The 20,652-nt window shown below is 42.6% G+C and overlaps 1 protein-coding gene across 1 annotated transcript in view; it reads left to right on the top strand.

The window, feature by feature from the left end:
* Positions 1 to 20,652, top strand: part of PEPD (peptidase D) — a 485,574-nt gene that overhangs the window by 328,874 nt on the left and 136,048 nt on the right. The window lies entirely within an intron of this gene.

Here is a 20,652-nt window from a genome sequence, read left to right on the forward strand (position 1 = left end):
GAATTTTGGCCATAGTGCTTACAAACGAGAAAAGTATTTCTGATGTTACATTGGATGATCATCTGGCATCCAGTGATCACTGCATAGTATGGTTTAATATTAAGATGAGTATAGAGAGGGCTCATTCAAAAGTAAAGGTTCTAGACTTTTTTTAAAAAAACTAACTTTGTTCAGATGGGGGATTATGTCAAGGAATTGTTATCTGAATGGAAATGTCTGGAAGAAGCAGAAATGCAGTGGGCAAAACTGAAAGGAGTTATTGTAACGGTGACAAATCTTTTTGTGAGGCAAATAAGTAAAGGTAAGCGGAAAAGAAGGCCACTTTCGTTCTCTAAAGTAGTAACTGAGAAGATGAGAACTAAGAGGTTAGCTTTCATAAACTACAAAAGATCGCAGAAAGAGGAAGATGGGCAAAAATATCTGAAAAAGTTAAGAGAGGCTGGTCAAGAAGTCAGGAAAGCAAAGGTACAAATGGAAGAAAAAATAGCTAACATGGTAAAGTGGGGAGACAAAACATTTTTTAGATATCAGTGATAGGAAGAAGTACAAAAGTGACATTGTGAGACTCAAAAATGGAGGAATATGTAGAAGCTGATAAAGAAAAGGCTGAATTGCTTAACAAATATTTCTGTTCTATGTTCATGTTCATGGCTGAAGATCTGGGAGCAGGACAACAGAAGACAAATGCGAATAGGGATGGTGGAGTGGTAGACCCTCAGTGGGAGAAACGCTAGCCAACAGTGACCATAACATGGTATGGTTTAACCTTAAGAAAGGCTTCCCTAGATCACAAACAAAAACAAGGGTACTCAATTTCCGGGGCACTGACTTCACACGCATGGGAGATTTCGTCTATCAGACGTTGCAGGTTCAAGAAGTAACTGATAATGTGGAAGCTATGTGGTCAACCTTGAAATCGACCCTTCATGAGGCAACTATCCGCTACATAAAATCGGTAACCAAACAACAAAGAAAAAAGAAACCCCAATGGTTCACAGATGAGGTCTCGTACCTAGTCAAGGAGAAGAAAAAAGCATTTCTCTCATACAAACGCACCGGGGGAAAAGAAGCTAACATTAAATACAGAACAAAGTCTGCAGCGGTCAAAACAGCAGTCAGGGAGGCCAAACTTCGAACGGAAGAAACTCTAGCGAAGAACATTAAGAAAGGGGACAAATCCTTCTTCAGATACATTAGCAACAGGAAAAAGAACACAAACGGGATAGTACGCCTTAGAACGCCAGACGGGAATTATGTGGAAACAGATTCCGATAAAGCCAAAATACTGAATGATTACTTCTGTTCAGTCTTTACCTGCGAGGCACCAGGGCACGGGCCACGGCTGGAAGCAAAGCAAAGCATGGAAGACCCATTTCAGAATTTTGAGTTCACACCAGCTGATGTTTACAGAGAACTGTCAAAACTCAAGGTGAACAAAGCCATGGGACCAGACAATTTGCACCCAAGAGTGCTCAGAGAGCTATGCGAGGTTTTGGCGGAACCGTTAGCCGTGCTCTTCAATCTCTCCCTGAGAACGGGGAGAGTCCCCCTGGACTGGAAAACTGCCAACGTTGTTCCTCTGCACAAGAAGGGTTGCAGAGCGGAGGCTGCGAATTACAGACCAGTGAGTCTCACATCAATAGTGTGTAAACTCATGGAAACTCTACTTAAAGGCAAACTAGACACAATACTGGATGAAGGGAATCTGAGGGATCCCTGCCAACATGGATTCACTAGGGGCAGGTCATGCCAGTCCAATCTTATCAGCTTCTTTGACTGGGTGACAGGAAAGCTAGACTCAGGAGAGTCTCTGGACATAGTGTACTTGGATTTCAGTAAAGCTTTCGACAGTGTCCCACACCGTAGACTATTAAACAAGATGAAATCAATGGAGTTAGGTGATAAACTAACTGCATGGGTCAAGAAGTGGCTGAGTGGAAGACTTCAGAGAGTGGTGGTCAATGGCACCCTCTCTGAGACATCGGAAGTGACTAGCGGAGTGCCGCAAGGCTCAGTCCTGGGACCATCCCTTTTCAACATATTCATAAGGGACTTGACCCGAGGGCTTCAGGGTAAAGTAGCACTGTTTGCCGACGACGCCAAACTGTGTAATAGAGTATGTGAAAGCAATCTCAAGGATAGTATGACGCAGGATCTGATCACATTGGAAAACTGGTCCTCGATGTGGCAGCTGGGCTTCAACGCTAAGAAGTGTAAGGTCATGCATCTCGGTAGCAGAAATCCATGCAGAACATACACCTTGAATGGAGAAACACTAGCTAGTACTTCAGAAGAACGGGACTTGGGAGTGATCATCAGCGCAGACATGAAGGCTGCCAAACAAGTAGAGAAGGCCTTATCCAAGGCAAGGCAAATGATGGGATGTATCAATAGAAGCTTCATCAGCCGCAAACCTGAAGTCATAATGCCACTCTACAGAACCATGGTGAGACCTCATCTGGAATACTGTGTGCAATTCTGGAGGCCACATTACCGGAAAGATGTGCTTCGAGCTGAATCGGTCCAGCAGATGGCCACTAGGATGGTCGCCGGACTCAAGGGTCTCTCATACGAAGAAAGACTGGGCAAACTGCAGCTCTATACCCTAGAGGAGCGCAGGGAAAGGGGTGACATGATTGAGACATTCAAGTACGTCACAGGTCGTGTAGAGGTGGAGAACGATATATTCTTTCCCAAGGGACCCTCGGTCACAAGGGGGCACCCGCTCAAACTCAGAGGAGGGAAATTTAGTGGTGACATCAGGAAGTATTTCTTCACAGAAAGGGTGGTAGATCACTGGAACAAACTTCCGGTGCAGGTGATCAAGGCCACCAGTGTGCTCGACTTTAAAAATAAATGGGACATCCACGTGGGATCCCTACGACGGTCGAGTTAAGGAACTAGGTCATTAGCACTCAGACTTAATAGGGTGGGTAAAAGGAGTGGGCAGACTTGATGGGCTGTGGCCCTTTTCTGCCGTCATCTTTCTATGTTTCTATAAGAAGATTTCAGATCTAAGAAGATTTAATAAGTAGTAGATTAGTTGATTAATTTAGTAAAAGGAAACCATTCCTCTCTTTCATCATTTTTATGATAAGGGATATATATACCGTATATGACAGAAATGAAAAGCCTTTATCCTTTGGCACAGATCTAAAATCAACTGCATGACTTTTTACCTACTTCTGCCGTCATCAGTATTTGTTCAGTATCTTTGAATGCTACACATGTGCAGTTCACACTTACTGGGTTACTTGGTGAATCAGAAGGAAACTGACGGCAAGCTTGACCTTTTTAATTGAATGTGCTATCAAACATTCTAATGTACTTTGACTTTTCTTTCTGGATATTATCTCTGGTGAAAAAATGTTGTTTGGATAGTGACTAAGCCCACTTTGAACTGTGCACCCCCCCCCCCCCTTTGTCAAGCTGCAGTGTATATTACTCCTTAGGTACATTTTTGTCATTTTTCTTTTAATCTGTGCCTATGACAGGATAGTGACTTTAAATGGTTACTATTAAAGAGGGATTTTTCTTTTTTTCTGATGAAGAAAGTATTGTTTATGATCATTGGATCAGAAGTTTTAGATTGTGGTGGCTGTCAGCTTTTAGGTGGTACCTTTTTATTACACAGACTCAATACATTTTTAACCATTTAACATTTTTATCCGGCCCTGATTGGAGAAATAGTCTAATGGTTAGTGCAGCAGACTAGAGATTCTGGGGAACTGGGTTTAATTCCCACTACAGATCCTTGTGACTCTGGGCAAAGTCAATTAACCCTCTTTTTTCCCAGGTACGGGGGGAAAAATCCCTTAGATTGTGAGCCAGAGAAAGTAGCTGCATATAATGTGTACAGCTCTGCGTATGTCTAGCAGCATATAGAAATGATTAGTAGTAGTAGCAGCACTAATCGGAAATATATTATTAGCGTGATTAAAAGGTATGACATAACTTTAGGTTGATCTTATTTCTACATAGGCAAAAGGACTAACCTGTCCACTGCACACTCTGTGAAAGGTATTATAAATGGTTACTCCTGGTTGACAGCAAATAACTTTTCCATACTTTTACATCGGGGCACAGAAGGTACATGCTCCAATTTTGATTTAGTGCTCTAAATTCAAGGCTATCTCTAGGGTGGAATTAGTTGGTATAAATTTCACATTAGCAATTGTTCTTTACTTCCTCCCATAAACCCCTCCTCCCATATATGATCATTTTCTCAGTCTCTTTTCTCCTGCTGGCAGCAAAGGAGCAATACCTTCCTCTGCCAACTTCAGTTTGAGCCATACAGGGTTCAGTAATGTTGTCAACTGAGACTTCAGATTAAAGCTGGCAGAGGAAGAGATAGGCAAGTAAACAGTGCTGTGGTTCTTAGGTTGACAGGAGACAGGAATTGTGTGCCCAGAGGTGGGAAGGAAGAGCAGAAGAAGATCCTAAATACTGTACGTACCTATTGATACTTCTGCTCTTAGAAGTCTTGCATACTGAAAGTAAGGCTATTGCTTTATCGTCTTTGGGACTTCTGAACTGTGATGCCATTGTCAGGGCTTCAATTCTTCTCACTCAGCCCCTCTCATGTGTTTCTATTAACTGAAATATTATTTCTAGTGCAAGGTATCTAGTGGTCCTGTATCCCAACAGCAAGTTGCTTGCAGAAAACTGTCAATCATGTTTTCAAACTCCTTCTCTTCCTTCCCAGGGTACTACTAATGCCCCTTAGTTTGTGTTCTGCAAGCAAGTTGCTCAGAAGTGTTTTTGATCTGCTCTGCCATTTTATTATTTTCAGGTGTTTTTACTCGGTGATCTTTGGAGGCTTGGTGCCCAGAGGTTCCCACTTGGTGGGAACTCTGCCTGAGAGAAGATGCAGATTTGTACGACAGAAGTCTGCTGCTAGTGGGATCAACCCTTCACGGATACCTAGCTGACCAGCCTGCTGGAATTTTTTTTAAGAGCTCGGGGACCATCTCCTGTATAGCTGCTCACATCCCTGATTTGGTCAGAAGCTTGAGCGCAGGCTGTGTGGGCTCCTTCACAGCTTGGGTGGGACTAACAGTGGGCTGGCTGCGTAGTTGTAGTCCTCCCCCCCACCCCCCTTTCACACCATGGCTTTCAAGGGTTTGAGTTCAGCCCAACCTTGGTCCAACTGGCAACCAGAAGACTAGGTTTGTCCAATGAATCTATGAGGCAGATTTCTTCTTACTTTTATTCCAGCTGAAATCCTATGCTGAAGCAGGCAGGCACTGCATGGCACAGTTATTAAGGCTATTGAAGCCTAAGGGAATAATTAGGGGGGGGGGGGTCCTTAAAATTTGGATTTGAGGTTTATGACCCCAGAGCCCACATTCCCCACCTCCCCAAATTCCATTTCCTGTGATTTTTTTTTTCTTTTTTTCTTTCTTTCATGGAGGTCTCCACAGTCTATTTTTGGAGCAAATTTTTTTTTTTGCCTCTATCTGCCTGAAAACCCCTCAATTTTGCTTAAAATTGACTGTGGTGAACTCCAGAGGCCCTTTTAATCCTATATATTGCTAGGTTTGCGATGGATGGTTGGCCGAGGAGTGTCCATGTCCCTTGAGCGATTAGGCAAGTGGAGGAGGGGTTTTAGCCTTGGGTTCAGCCTCTTCTGAGTCCTCCAGGGCTGGACATCCACAGGAGACATGTCACCAGAGGAAGAGACCCCATCCAGAGACCTGCAAATCTGTATTGGCCAAGCTCAGTTGCATGATGGCCGCCAAGCCCAGGAGGACTGGCGGAGGTTCCCTGCTGGGGTCAGAAAGACCCCCAGTACAAGGCTTCATGACAGATTTTGTGAGCCTTATGTATAATACTTATTTAAACTGCCAAGAGTCCTCAGTGGCTGTTAACAGTGCATCGGTGGCGGTGGCGCAGGGGTTTCCTCTGCAGCAGGTGCCCCGGCCAGATGAGGATGCAGGCTTGGACCACAGAAGATAGCAAGTCTGATTCCATAGCACTTTTTTTTGCCAGGATGAAGTTTCCCTGGCATAGTCTGTTTCTATGTAGAAGGACAATAGTCATGATGTGGTGGCAACACTGGATCAGGGATAAGACCTCACAGTGCATTGGTTGTTCAGGCCTCTGTGCTTTTGAGCATTATTTCTATCTCATTTCAAGAGTTAAAGCTGGAAGTCCCATCAGCTTCTTCTCAAAGCTCCGTTATTAGCAGTTCTGTGGCTCTGACCATGTGTTTTCCTTCCCATCCAGACATCACTAAGCTAGTCATTGATCACTGGGAGTTGCAGGAGGGATCCTTTCAAGTGACTTAAAACTATGGCCAAGCTGTATCTGATGGTGCCAGATTTCCAGCAGCTGTTTGTTCAACTGAAAGTGGATTTGCTGGTGGCGCAGGTCACTAAATGAATCTCCCTCCCTAGTGAAGGAGCAGTGATGTTGAAAGATCTTCAGGACTGCAAAGTGAATTTGCACCTCAAACATCAATTTGAAGCTTTGGCCCTAGGCATTAATGCGGCAGCTGTGTCTTGCTTTGTAGCACACACTTGTCACATTTGCCTATTTCAAACCTCTGACCCGACAGATGGGGAAGATTCCTAGAAGCTCCTCTCTGGATTAAATTACGTATATAGCTGATGCTTTGTATGATCTTATCAGAGTTATGAGCAAGGTCTCGGCTTTTGCTATCTTCACCCAATGAATGCTCTGGATCAGACAGTGGGCAGGAGATGCTGCCTCTAAAGATACCCTAAGCAGGCTTCCTTTTCAAGGGCAGATGCTCTTTGGCAAGAGCCTAGATGAGCTAATGGCCAGTGTGACAGACAGTCACCACAAGTCCTTACTGGACAGTGGACCCTGTTTAGCCCAGAGTTCAGGTCAGGGCAATTTTTGAGGCTCCTAAAGATTTCATATACTGTATATTCATGAAGCCAATGGATGCAAAGACCCTTTCAGGGATCACGTCAGAGATTCAGGGGAGGCAGGAAGCAGCAAGCCCCAAGCTCTTGCCTCTCTCTAGCCACTAAGAAAGCACAGTGATGCCAGGCCAGAGTCTGAGCTCCCTCAGGTAGGGGGCGGGCTGTTGGCCTTTTGGTTGGTCTGGTCACAGATTGGCACAGACCATTGTGTCTTAAATGTAATCCAGGAGGGGTATAAAATCAAGTTCTATGCTCTCCTGCCAGACCACTTTGTGACATCTTCAGCCAGCCATCCAGCGAGAGCCCTCAAAGTTCAGGCTATGGTGAAAAGGCTTCTGGCTCTTTGGGCCATAGAGCCGGTCCCCGACGCAGACATGGGCTCGGGCAGATACTTCATATACTTTTTCATGCCAAAAAAAGACTCAAACAACTGCAGATCAATTCTAGATCTCAAGTCAGTCAACATGACTCTAAAATACCGCACTGTTGAATGGAGACCGTCCAGTTGGTTATAGCAGTTGTAGCTCTGGGGGAATTTCTTGCCTTCCTTGACCTGATGAAAGCCTATCTTCACATTCCCATTTTCTAGGCCCACAGGAGGTACTTGTGATCTCATATGCTAGAGCAGCATTTCCAGTTTTCCATGCTCCCCTTTGGCCTGGCCATGGTGCCTCGTACTTTTGCCAAGGTGATGGTAGTGGTTACAGGTACATCCATATTTGGATAATTAGCTCATCAGGACTCAAGGAGGAAGGTGAGTTGGCAAATTTAGAATGGTACAACTCTCACCATAAAACTACCTGTGTCCACCCTGTGTGCAAGAAGCTCCCCAGCCCCTATATGTCCTATCTGTCCAAATTAGATTGTAAGCTCTTCTGAGCAGGGACTGTCTATTGCATGTTAAATGCACAGCGCTGCATGACGTCTTTCAGCTTTATAAAAATGATAAGTAGTTGCGGTAGTAATGATAATCATTTTCTATACTTTTGAGGCATAAGCAATTAGAAAGAACACTTATTACCCAGGACTCCCTAAAAATTTACATCATGTATTCAGTGCCAGTGCCTAGGACATGGCCCAGCATATGCTTGACCTTATATTAGGCGCTTATCACTTGCATATACCGAAAGCAGTTCATTGTGGGGTACAAAAAGAACACAGAGCATACTCCAGAAAATTTACTAAATAAAACAGTATATCGTACCAAAACCTAAGCAATTACATATTTCCAAAATAATTGTTTTCAGTAATTTCCTAAATAAGGAATAATCATTTGTTGGCCTCAGATACTGGCAGGGAATTCCACAGTGATGAGGACTGATAAAATTGAATAGAGGTAGTCCCTTGCACTTTTGGAACACTTTGATTGCTAGTAATATGCACTCTATTACTATTCAGAGGCTTTGAAAAAGCTAGCCAAGATCACTGGCATATTCCCATGAAAAAATAAATTAAAATGCACAGCTTAAATTATACTCTTGCTACAGTCAGAAGCCGCTGAAGTGTGAAATGCAAAAGGAATAAGAGACTCATATTTACTTGCCCTGAATGTTATATGAACAGCTGTATTCTGAACCTGTTAAGTTTATTCATAAGAGATTTTGTAACAGTCAACATAGACAGTATTACAGTAGTCAAACTGTACCAAAAGCAAAAACTGAACAATGAGTCTAAACACCTTTTGTTCAGAAAATTTATGAACAGTCCTTAACTTCATTACAGTAACATAATGTTTTACTATAGGCAGTCCCCGAGTTACAGACACCTGACTTAAGTATGACTCATACTTAAGAATGCAGTCATGGCTTCATTTGATTTCATTGAGCAGAATTTCCAGTGGCATAAACATAGAAATATAGAAATAGATGGCAGATAAGGGCCACGGCCCAACTAGTCTGCCCACCCCAATGATCCTCCCCTACCTTTCTCTGTGAATAGATCCCACGTGTCTATCCCATTTGGCCTTAAAATCAGGCACGCTGCTGGCCTCAATAACTTGAAGTGGAAGACTGTTCCAGCTATCAACCACCATTTCAGTGAAAAAGAATTTCCTGGTGTCCCCGTGCAGTTTCCTGCACCTGATTTTCCATGGATGCCCCCTTGTTGCCGCGGGACCCTTGAAAAAGAAGATATCTTCTTCCACCTTGATGCGGCCCGTGAGATACTTGAATGTCTCGATCATGTCACCCCTCTCTCTGCGTTCCTCGAGTGAGTACAGCTGCAACTTATCCATCCGTTCCTCGTACGGGAGATCCTTGAGTCCCGAGACCATCCGGGTGGACATTATCTGGACCGACTCCAGTCTCAGCACATCCTTACGGTAATGCGGCCTCCAGAATTGCACACAGTATTCCAGGTGGGGCCTCACCATGGATCTATACAATGGCATAATGACTTCAGGCTTACGGCTGACGAAACTCCTGTGTATGCAACCTATGATTTGCCTTGCCTTGGATGAAGCTTGCTCCACTTGATTGGCAGTCTTCATGTTCTCACTGACGATCACCCCTAAGTCTCGTTCTGCTTCAGTTCTTGTTAGGATCTCACCATTAAGGGTGTAAGTCTTGCATGGATTTTGGCTGCCCAGGTGCATGACTTTGCATTTTTTGTCATTGAAGCTGAGTTGCCAGGACCTAGACCAGCGCTCCAGTAGGAGTAGGTCGTGCATCATGTTGTTGGACATTGAATTTATGTCTGTTGTGCTTTTGTCCACTACATTGCTTAGTTTGGCGTCATCGGCGAATAATGTTATTTTACCTCGCAGCAGATTCAGAAATGATGCAAAGCCACATGTACAACCAGTGTGTGGTTGTACATGCTGCAACTTAGAGGAAACACTGGAAGGGACAGTTGGCCCTTTTGTCAGCTGGGAGCAGAGGTAAGCAACAAGAACCTTAAAATCTGCAAGTTCTGAGTTACATATAAATCCAGTTTAAGAACAGATGTAAAAACGTAACTTATTCTTAATCCAGGGACTGCCTGTACTTTGTTAATCTGCATCTTCATCTGTAATGAGTTGTCAATCTGTATTCCTAAAATGCAAGAGAGAAATTCCAATTTAAATTTATTTAGGCCAATTTATTTTTTAAAAACTTAGGCCCTCTTTTACTAAGGTGCACTAACCGATTAGTAAAAGAGGAGGTTAATATACCTCCTGGAGTCACAGCGGTTTCCAAATAAACATACATAAAGCAAAGACAAACAAATACAAATCATTCTTCTGAATATTAACAGCACATATGAAAACAAATTTACAGATTCTTCAATAACATATTCAAAAAGATGGTACAAAGTAAACAAACAACTTTAAGACAGATCAGAAATATGCGTCTCCAAACAGCTTGGTTTTCAACATCTTCTTAAAGCTGTAATGATCTCCACATAGTCTTAATTGCTCAGTAAGCTTGTTCCAATATGATATTCCAGCAATGGAAAACATTTGGAGTTGAGTTGTCACATATCTTACATTATTAGCTGTCAGGGCTACCAATTTCATCTTCCCCTCAGACCATAATGCCCTTGGGGGGGTTTATAAATCTCCTAAAACTAATGAATTATGCCCTATTGGAAACCATAGGAGGGACCTACCTAGACACTACCAGGTCTACCCACTGCACTCATACAAAGACCCACTCATTCACTTAACACACCAAAAAAAAGGAAAAAAAATGGAGAAAAAGCCTCAGTTCATCTTCATATGGCAAAAAACTCCACTTATAAACAACCATTAAGCAAGGTCCAAAATGTATCAGTTCACTCAGCAGTGAGAAACACTATAATAGCCCTTGTAGGAACCACCTCAAAAAAAATCTAGCACGCCAAATTACAAAACTTCAAAAAATGTGAGTAAAGCAAGCAGCACATATGAGTCTCAAACACAGTCGGTGGTAAGCAGGGAAAAACAAACACTTAGCTGCAGACGGTGTCCAGGCTGTCTTCCATGCATCCAAAAAGTGCAAACCTGCCTGGCCCCGCAACCACTCTTTCCCACTGGTTTCCAATAGGGCATAATTCATTAGTTTTAGGAGTTTTGTATGTCCTTCCTGAGATTTTTTGGGTTTATAAATCTCCCATAGAGATGAAACCAGAATGGTACAATTTGATATACTATTTGATGTACCAAAGACAACACTTTGAATTGAATTCTTTGCTCAATTGGCAGCCAGTCAACCTTTTCAATGTGGGTGTTATATGGGCTACCCTTGCTACCCCACTAATCACCCTAGCTTGTAGAATGCATAAGTGCCTGCAGAACCTTCAATTTCGTTTTAGGCAAGCCCAAAAACAAGGAATTACAATAATTCAACTTTGTCAAGAGCAAAGTTTGGGCCACAGTTTGAAAATCATACTTATTCAAATATGGTTTTAGCCGATACAGCATACGAAGTTGGGCATAACCTTTCTGAACAATACTGTACACCCAATTTGCTTCTCCATAGATAAAGCTGAGTCTAAACAGACACCCAGCACTGTAATATGCTTTTTTACCTTTATCTCTTCGCCCATAATATGAATATTCTCTCTCCCATTGACTTCATCCTTCCTCTCTACTATCATACATTCTGTTTGGTTCACAGTCAACTTCAAACCATGTTGGGACATCCCATTCACAGACCTTGGTCATATATTCAATCAATCTTATCTCAAGGTTACATCAATAGGAAAGAAAAAAAGGATGTCATCTGTATAAATGGTTTAGTGAACTCCCAATTGATGATAACTCCAGGAACAGCAGTGTGGTTCACCTATTTACTTTAACTTTTTCTTCCTAGTAGAGTTTAGACATAGGACATGTGCAAATAACACAGCAAGCAACATTTTAAAATTTATAGCAAGCCTGTTCAGTTTGTGCAAATGGAAAATATGGCTACGAACTCATGCTGAAGAGTAACAATATGGATATCAAAATTCACTGCAAGCAGCTATATTTTTCAGTCCATGTTTCCTGCCAAACAGGAAACCCAGGTTGGGGGTCAAATGTGTGGGCCCTGCTCATTGGACAGACAAGAATTGCCCAGTCCTGCACCTTATATCATAAGAACATAAGAACATAAGACTTGCCTCTGTCGGGTCAGACCGGAGGTCCATCGTGCCCGGCAGTCCGCTCACGCGGCGGCCCCTCAGGTCCAGGACCTGATAGTGCTCCTACCCTAAAACTCAGATATGCTTTTCGCTTTTGTCCTGTAGTGTAACCTTCTATCTATACCCTGTAATCCCCTTCTCTTTCAGGAAGTCATCCAGTCCCTTTTTGAAACCCAGTATTGTACTCTGTCCTATTACCTCCTTTGGAAGCGTGTTCCAGGTGTCCACCACCCTCTGAGTGAAGAAAAACTTCCTTGCATTCGTTTTGAATCTGTCCCCTCTCAGTTTTTCTGAGTGACCTCTTGTTTTTGTTGTCCCCGCTAGTCTGAAGAATCTGTCCCTATCCACCCTCTCTATGCCTTTCATGATTTTATATGTCTGTATCATGTCTCCTCTCAGTCTCCGCTTTTCCAGGGTAAAGAGCCCCAGTTTGTCCAACCTTTCGGCATATGAAAGGTTCTCCATTCCCTTTATCATCCTAGTTGCTCTCCTCTGGACCCTCTCAAGTATCGCCATGTCTTTCCTAAGGTACGGCGACCAGTATTGGACACAGTATTCCAGATGTGGTCGCACCATTGCTCGATACAATGGCAGGATGACCTCCTTCGTTCTGGTAGTGATACCTTTTTTGATAATGCCCAGCATTCTGTTCGCTTTCTTTGAGGCCGCCGCACATTGCGCCGCTGGCTTCATTGTTGTATCCACCAATACCCCCAGGTCTTTTTCTAGGGTGCCTTTCCCCATCTCCCTTCCTCCCATCGTATAGCTGTACATGGGGTTCCCTTTCCCGATGTGCAAGACCTTACATTTCTCCACATTGAAGCTCATCTGCCATCTTTTTGCCCACTCGCACAGTTTGTTCAGGTCGCTCTGTAGTTCTTTGCATTCCTCAACAGTTTTGACCCTGTTGGAGAGTTTTGTATCGTCCGCGAACTTGATAACTTCACATTTCGTGCCCGTTTCCAGATCGTTAATGAATATATTGAACAGCAGCGGTCCCAACACTGACCCCTGGGGGACACCACTCGTGACCTCTTTCCAGTCAGAGTAGTGTCCTTTTACTACTACCCTCTGCTTCCTATCCATCAGCCAATTTTGGATCCATCTGTGGACGTCCCCTTCCACCCCGTGGTTCCACAGTTTCTTCAGCAGGCGCTCGTGGGGTACCTTGTCAAAGGCTTTTTGGAAATCCAGATAAACTATGTCAATGGGGCTACCTTGGTCCAAATGTTTGCTTATCCCCTCAAAGAAATGTAGTAGATTCGTTTGGCACGATCGTCCTTTATAGAAACCGTGCTGGCTTGATCTCATCAGTTTATTTTTTTCTATATGCTCATTGATACCTTCCCTGATCAGTGATTCGACCATCTTCCCCGGAACTGAGGTCAAGCTCACCGGTCTATAGTTCCCCGGGTCGCCTCTCGATCCTTTTTTGAAGATTGGTGTAACATTTGCTATCCTCCAATCTTCCGGGATTATCCCTGATCTTAAGGATAGGTTGCAAATATGCCTGAGTAACTCCGCTATTTCGTCTCTGAGCTCTTTCAATATCCTCGGGTGGATCCCATCTGGGCCAGGAGATTTGTCGATTTTTAATCTATTTATCTGCCTTAGAACGGCTTCGAGGCTTACCTCCATGCATGATAATATACCCTCCTGATCCTCCTTGAAGATTTTTTCTGGTTCCGGCACGCTGGATGTGTCTTCTTTTGTAAAGACCGACGCGAAGAACTTGTTTAGTCTATCAGCCACCTCTTTTTCCTCCTTCACCACTCCTTTCTTGTCTCCCTCATCCAGGGGTCCCACCTCCTCCCTTGCTGGCTGTTTCCCTTTTACATATCTGAAAAATGGTTTAAAGTTTCTTGCTTCCTTGGCTAGTCTCTCCTCGTATTCTTTCTTGGCTTTTCTGACCACTCGGTGACATTCTTTCTGATGCTCCCTGTGCTCTTTCCAGTTTTCTTCCGTTTTGTCCTTCTTCCACTTCCGAAATGATGTTTTCTTGTCTCCTATCACTGTCTTTACTTCATTGTTTATCCATGCTGGGTCTTTAGTCTGATTCTTTTTGCCTCCTTTCCTAAATCTGGGTACATATAGGTGTTGTGCCTCGCTTACCGTGTCCTTGAGTAGGGACCAGGCTTGCTCCACAGACAGAGCTTTCTTGTAGCTGTTTCTGAGTTTCTTCTTCACCATTTGTCTCATGGCATCATAGTTCCCTTTTCTGAAGTTAAACGCTGTTCCCTTTGTTCTCTTCCCCTTTGGTAATCCTACTTCCACTTGGAACAGAATCATGTTGTGGTCACTGTTTCCTAGCGGTCCCATTACTTCCACTCCCTTTGCAGGTCCTTTAAGCCCGTTGAGGATCAGGTCCAGGGTCGCTGCCCCTCTCGTTGGAGTCTGTACAAGTTGTTCCATGAAACAATCCTGGACGGCTTCCAGGAACTCCGTTTCCTTCGTACATTTTGAATTTCCAAGATGCCAGTCTATCCCGGGATAGTTGAAATCTCCCATAACTATAGTGTTGGCGTTCTTGCATTCCCTCCTCAGTTCGGCTACCATTTCTGTATCCACTGCTTCAAATTGCCCAGGTGGACGGTAGATCAGTCCCATCTTTATCTCGGATCCGTTTTTTCCTGGTATTTTAACCCACAATGACTCTAGTTGTCCATTTGCCGCTGCTGTATCCACACTGGTTGAGTGAATGGTTTCTCTTATGTACAGTGCTATTCCTCCTCCCTTCTGATAATTCCTATCTTTTTGGTAGAGTTTATACCCTGGCAGTACTATGTCCCATTTGTTTTCCTCGTTCCACCTGTGCTGCATGCTTCAGTGATATACTGGCTCTAAAAGGAGCTATAGTCCATGTCTCCTAGTCAGAGGATTGTTATGTATGTAGCTGAGCTTAGAAGGAGGAAATTTAAATTGAAGTAAAAACTCTATTTACTTTGAATGAATGCCAATAGAGAGCAAACCTTCTTGCGTCAAATGGCATTGAGAAGGGTTTGATCAAGGTGTGGAGAACTAGTCAGGTTGCATTGACAAATTAATATTGGTCCAGGTGAAGAAGGGCCTTTTAAAACTTTTGAATTGTCCTTGTTCGCAAGTATTTATTTAGTGTTTCAATATTTCCAACTAAAGGCTTTTCTTTCAAACAAAGAAAAAAGAGTTTCTCCAGTTCTACCTATTCACATTTTATCAATTGTGCAGAGTCTACATTTCCATTTTGTAAATCTCTGGTCTCATTAACAAAGGCAATTTGTTTTATTATTTCTTGGAAGAGTGTTTTTCTTTTTATTGTATTTGTTCCTGGTATCTTAATTTTTCCCCCAAATTTCACTAACTGGGCTTTTTTGTTTGTTCAGAAACATACAAATTCTAGAAATAATATGAGTATAAACTGTCATTACAGATGTATGCTTATTGTATTTTACAAAATGCTAATAATTCCCCATTCTTAATTGCTTACCACCACACCCTCCCTCTCCCTCTCCCCACCCCCATTTCTTTAAACCATTGTTTTTCAAATGGTAATAAAGTTATCTCCAAGCCACTCTGGTTTTCTGGGTATCCACAGTGAATATCCATGAGATATATTTGCATTGAGGATTGGCTTGAAAAGTACTAGCTTAAAAAAATAAGGAAAATGTTTAAGCACTGGCATCACTCTATAAAAATGGATGGAACATACTAGGACCTGGGTTTGCTTATTTAGACCCTCCTTTACAAAGCTGCGTTAACGTTTTTAGTGCCAGCCACCGCAGTAATAGCTCTGACGTTCATAGAATTCCTATGCGTATCCGAGCTGTTACCACCTTGGCCAGCACTAAAAATGTTGACGTGGCTTTGTAAAGGAGGGGATTCATTCATTCATTCATTTTCTATCCTGTTTTCCCCAAAGAGCTCAGAGCGGGTTACAGGTAAACATATATAATATAAGGTTACAATTTGACATAGTTACAGTACAAGTTTACAATACAAGGTTGTATCCTAACATGATACATACTAGGGGTCTAATACAAATGAATATAATATAGAGTTTAGAGGTTATAATTTGCCATAGTTATCCTTACAGTGCAAGTTTTTTTTAATACAAGTTTTTATCCTAACTTGACACACACTAGGGATCTGATACCAATATCCTGTATATACTTGAATATAAACCGAGATTTGGGGGCAAAAAAATGGCCCAAAAATGGGGGTCTCTGTTTATATTTGAGTCTACACTTGAGTACTTCTCTAACTACTGTAGTTTTAAAAAAAATATCAAAATTTAAACCTACCGGGGATCTGGGCTGTTTCTATGTCAGGGGCACACCTGACATACAGGCAGGCAGCTGATTCCTCCTGCCGGTTGTCCATGCTGTTTGCTGGCTATCGGGAGGAGGTGAGAGTGAGGAGTCTGCAGTGCATCCAGATTGCGAGAAGTCCAGCCTTCGGTCCCATTCCCACTAAACTCCCTATCTCCATTCAAAATCTCTCTCCATCACCTTTTATCATTTGCTTCTTCCAACACTAACTACCTGGGGCTCTAGGGAATGGAGTCTCGCGGGTCAGGGACAGGTCCTCCATGCAGGCCGGCAGCTGATTCCTCCCGGTGGCCACAGTGGCGGTCCTCCATGCTGTTTGCCGGCCACCGGGACTCACCCTCCCTCCCTCTTTATAGATTGGCTCACCATGACAACCCAAATTTCTACCCTCATTTTATATTCGAGTCTATCTTTCTTCCCCCTTTTTGGAGAGAAAAAAGGATACCTTGGTATATATTCAGATCAGTTTACATTCAAGTATATACAGTACATAATGAACAGTTTACAAGTTAAATTTGATAGTTAGACTGGAAAATTTTTCAAGTTTTTTTTCCTAACGTGACATATACTTTCTATGTAATCCATCGGTCATGGGCAAGGAAGTTAGGTGAAGAGGTATGTTTTTATTGCTTTCCTAAAGTTGAGGAGTCCTTCAAAAGATCTGATCTGTGGGAGCAGTTGATTCCAGTGGCTCAGTATGAAGGAGTAGGAACGTCATTTGACGGTTTGCAGTTGAAGGACATGACCAGGGGGCGTTTTGAGGCATATTTTATCCTGAGAATGGAGGGACCTGTTCAGCACATACAGAGGAAGCTTTGTTGTCACATAGCCTGGCACCATATTGTGCAAGGATTTGAATGCTAGCATCAGGCTTTTGAAGACACATCGTTTGGCTACAGGCAACCAGTGAGCCAATGCTAGAGCATGGGAAACAGGGTTGCGGGCACGAAGGTTTCTTAGAGTTCTAATTACCGTGTTTTGTGTACACTGGAGACGTCATATATTCGTCACCTTGAGACCGTTGAATAGCACATTGCAGTAATCCATGCAGGAGAGTACTAAGGCATAGAATTGGGTGAAGTCAGACTCAGAAAAGTAGTTCCTTATTTTTGGGAGTTATTGCAAGTAGTAAAAAGGAAGATACCACATAAGAGATATGGTTGGAAAGTGACAAGTTGGAGTCCAGGAGTATTCCTAGGCTGCATGCTTGGTCTTTAGCAGTTATGATAGTCGAGTCCCAGCACAGCGAGAGACGAGCGCAATTGCAGTGTTATTTGCAGATCCAAAGGAGTTCTGTTTTTAGTTGCAGTTTGTTGACTGGACTAAGACTTCTAGTCCCTGGGCCAGAATGCCCTGGAATACCATTCACAGCCCTTGGGTAAAGGGTGCCCCAACCATCATGCAATGTCCTGGTGTCCTAACTTAGGCTCATGTGAATTGGGTTCCAGAGGGAGCCATGCTTCATGACCGCTTGTGAGACCTCTTTCTGTAATGTTTGGTCTAAGATTTGGAAAGAGATGTAGTTGTGAATGAAAGTTCACTGAAGTTCAGTAATGGCCACTTCTAATAGTGCTGGAAGCACCAGGAAATTGCAAGGCGGAGGGAATTGTATGTTTATATATGCTATATTTTTTTATTTATTGAAAATATTCATAACTAGAATAGGCTTATTTTTAACATAGAATTACATTTTGCTTTTCAGTTCACAGCTAATTTGTTTTCTTAGGCAATCAGAACAAAGCAAGGAGAGATACAACCTTCTTTTGAAATTAAAGGCAGATTGAAACAGAGGAAGAGAAGCTTTTCTGAGTTCATTTTTATGTGTATGTCTGGCAGTCACAAGATTGTGGCATTTACCCACATGTCATGCTGGTTTTGGACTTTACCCCCTACTCTGTGTACTGAACGGCTTTAAAATTGTAATGTCAGGATTTTTTTTTTTTATATGCATTTGAAAGCAGAAGTGAATTGCACTTGGTGATTTTTGAATGCTCAGGCAAGAACAAATGAAAGAAAGACCACAAATGTTCTGTTTGACCTCATTCGCTCACATTACCGTGTTGGTCATACAGCACATGGTACACATTCTGGTTAGGTGAAATGCCTGAAAGGTTCTTTGTCCTACTTTTTCTTATTGTCCAGGCTAGTTAATTATGTTCTCAAAATTTTGCAATACATATATGAATGAAGATTAAAACATTTACAGTACATGGTATAAATTAAATATTGCAGCTCTGCATAATTATTGACTTAGAACTGAACTTGTTCATCAGCTTAATCTAGGTTTTTCTTTTTGCCTCCACTTCTAAAGGGGGAATCAAATTATACTCATCAAACTGTATAGATATAGCCCTACTTGAATTGTTAGAAGCATTTGGAATTGTTTAGCAGGATAATCAAATTGGTCACTAAATTGAATGTTAATTAACATGTAAAGCGAACAGTTTTATTTCTGGGTCTACAATTAGTAAGTTTAATCTTTGAATTAAATCTATAAAACAAACACTCCACTAAATATATCAGAAACTTAAAGCCACATTTCTAAAGCCTGAAAGTGTAAGCTTTTGAAACATTTTTGTTGTTTTGTTAGTATAATGTCAAGAAAGTGTGCGAACCACCCTGATATCTTCTGTTATTTCTATGGGGAGTATACAGTTAGGTCTCAGAAGAGAAATATGACTCCACTCATAAGGAAGGTCTATGAACTCTATTTTGACTGCAAAATTGGAGATCAAGATTAGAGAATGACACGGTGGCTGTTACCCGTGGGTAACCCGCCGAAACAGGGGAGAGAAAAGAGGTGGTTGCTGCGGGTACAGGGGGGAAGGCCATTCACCACCCCGTGGAGCGGTGAATGGCCTTGTCTCCACAGTGAAGGGAGGGAACGCGCATGGTCATGAATCGTGCTCTCTCCATACTGATAGCCGACACCGACGCCCAATCGCCAACACTGCCCAAGCATCTCCCTCCCTCCATATCACTGCCGCCTGAGCCCGATCACCGCCACTGCCGCCTGATCATCTCCCTCCCTGCTCCTTACCTTCACGGCAGGCAATTTCTAAATGTGTTTCCTACCAGCAGCCGAAGCGTTGAAATCGTATGTGGCAGCTGTAAAGGTCATCTCTGATGCAACCTTGGATTTGGAAGAAGACTCTGAAACATGTGCTGATGACTATGGAACTGGAATCCGAAAATGATCCTGAGTTCTTGATTTCAAGTTCAGGTGAGCTTCACATAATAATTCAGGCAGAATTAAATGACCTCATTCGAGATCATACTTTATCTAAGAGACAAGCCAAACTCTTAGGCTCCAAGCTTTGTCAGTGGAATCTCTTGGCACCTGATACCAACATCTCCATGTTTTGAAATCGTCACAAGGCCCTTGTGGAACATTTCTCTATGACACTCATTGACCCTTTGTCATGACGTAAATTGATTATTCCAAGTGTTTGGTCAAAGTCATGAATGGCACTTGTTCATTGATACGTCAAAGATAAGTCTGAAGGCAATTCTTTTGCATAATGGAAATGTATATCATTCTATTCCTATTAGTCACGCTGTCCACATGAAGGAAACTTATGAAAATTTTCAGCTCCTCTTAGATCATATTAAGTACAGCGAGTACAAGTGGCAGATTCGTGCTGATCTGAAGGTAATCACATTGTTGCTTGGTCTGCAGTTGGGCTACACAAAGTACTGCAGTTTTATCTGTGAGTGGTATAGCCGAGACAGAGGATCCCATTATATCATTAAAGACTGGTCACTTTGTAATAATTTGGATTCTGCTGGAAGAAAAAATGTAATTCACCGTCCTCTTGTCAATCCGAAACAAGTGCTACTGCCACCTCTTCACATAAAACTAGGACTTATGAAGAACTTTGTTAAGGCTATGAACAAGGAAGATGAAGGATTTCGCTATTTACTTGAAAAATTTCCTTTCATAAGTGCTCAGAAGTTAAAGGAAAGCATTTTTATGGGGCCACAAATAAGAGAATTGTTGAAAGACAGGCACTTTGATGTCTTGCAAGGACGTGAGAAAAGTGGTTGGATAGCATTGAAGAATGTAATCGAGAATTTTCTGGAGAATAGGAAGGCACCAGACTATGTCCAAATGATGGAGAGTATGCTTAAAGCAGGGATCTCAAAGTCCCTCCTTGAGGACCGCAATCCAGTCGGGTTTTCAGGATTTCCCCAATGAATATGCATTGAAAGCAGTGCATGCACATAGATCTCATGCATATTCATTGGGGAAATCCTGAAAACTTGACTGGATTGCGGCCCTCGAGGAGGAACTTTGAGACCCCTGGCTTAAAGCATTGTATGATCTCAAATGCATGTCACTAAAAATTCATTTTCTCCACTCTCATAATCTT

This window comes from Geotrypetes seraphini, chromosome 4 (assembly GCF_902459505.1).
Source record: "Geotrypetes seraphini chromosome 4, aGeoSer1.1, whole genome shotgun sequence".
NCBI classification, from domain to species: Eukaryota; Metazoa; Chordata; class Amphibia; order Gymnophiona; family Dermophiidae; genus Geotrypetes; species Geotrypetes seraphini.